Source organism: Limulus polyphemus, unplaced genomic scaffold (genome assembly GCF_000517525.1).
Source record: "Limulus polyphemus unplaced genomic scaffold, Limulus_polyphemus-2.1.2 Scaffold2502, whole genome shotgun sequence".
NCBI lineage: Eukaryota > Metazoa > Arthropoda > Merostomata > Xiphosura > Limulidae > Limulus > Limulus polyphemus.
This window is the reverse complement of record NW_013668112.1, coordinates 162,060-163,535: the sequence shown is the minus strand read 5'-3', so window position 1 is coordinate 163,535 and position 1,476 is coordinate 162,060.

Sequence of the window (1,476 nt, the reverse complement as noted above, 5' to 3'; positions counted from 1 at the left end):
CAGTTGGTTATGGACGTCGTTTCTTCTATAATAACACCAGTTGGTTAGGAACTTCATTGTTACTTAATATCACCAGTTGGTTAGGAACTTCATTGTTACTTAATATCACCAGTTGGTTAGGAACTTCATTGTTACTTAATATCACCAGTTGGTTAGGAACTTAATTGTTACTTAATATCACCAGTTGGTTAGGAACTTCATTGTTACTTAATATCACCAGTTGGTTATGAACTTCATTGTTACTTAATATTACCAGTTGGTTAGGAACTTAATTGTTACTTAATAACACCAGTTGGTTATGAACTTCATTGTTACTTAATAACACCAGTTGGTTATGAACTTCATTGTTACTTAATATCACCAGTTGGTTAGGAACTTCGTTGTTACTTAATAACACCATTTGGTTATGGACTTCATTGTTACTTAATAACACCAGTTGGTTATGAACTTCGTTGTTACTTAATAACACCAGTTAGCTATGAACTTCATTGTTACTTAAATAAACAATGTATTTACCGATATAGGTTATAATGCTTTTTTGTCTCTCAATTTTAAAATCGTGTTAATCCATAGTATGGAGGTTTGAACAAAAGTGACTATATATTTGTTTCATTTAGTGCCTAGTTTAATTTCTAATCTCTTACTCTGAAACAAGCAGTAACTAAGTTAGTTTCCGTTGTTTTCGTAATATTTTCTTTAGTACCAACTGTATTGTACTGTTTGACCATACCTTTTGTATAGTAATTTTTACCTTACCTTATATAACTGGGGAGTGACTGGTTAAATTATTCTCCCTGAGTGTCTATAAGTAGTGATACTTTTTTCTGAATATAGCCAGTTGGTGCTGTATTTCTGGCACAAAGTGGTCGTTTTATGGTCTAGTTTCAGCTGAATGTCCACCTTACCCAAAGAAAGATAAAGTATCCATCAATAATGGCAAGATAGAATGCATCTCTTACATAGACAAAATTCTGTAATAAATATCGAATCCAAAATCATTCTAACATTACTCAATTGTCAGTGGGTATTATTTTTCAGTCATCATTCTAGATGTTAAGGTAATTTATACCAGGGGGGTTATTTTTGGTATGACTTGTCTTACGGGTTCCTAAACTTTATCTCCACAAGTGCCTCCAGAACATTTTCGAATTCTAACTGCTCCCCTACCTCAACGAATCTATGTATTTACTTTAATAGTGATGTGCATTTTTTGTACTTGCAACAGCCCCCACTGACACTTTTCTGCGTCTTCCCCCCGGGATCCAAGGCCCCCAGTTTGGGAACCTCTGACTTACCTCATTCCATTATATTCAGACAGCACGTTCGATATGACCAGTCAAAGGAAACAGCTTTGTCTTTTAGCGTTAAGTTTAATTGTCTATAGTAGCTAGAGTTCACTCTAGGGTATCACTGTTGTCTGTACGTGGGTGGGGTATTTTGGACTGGGCCTCTGGATGCGGTGATATTTTATGCATC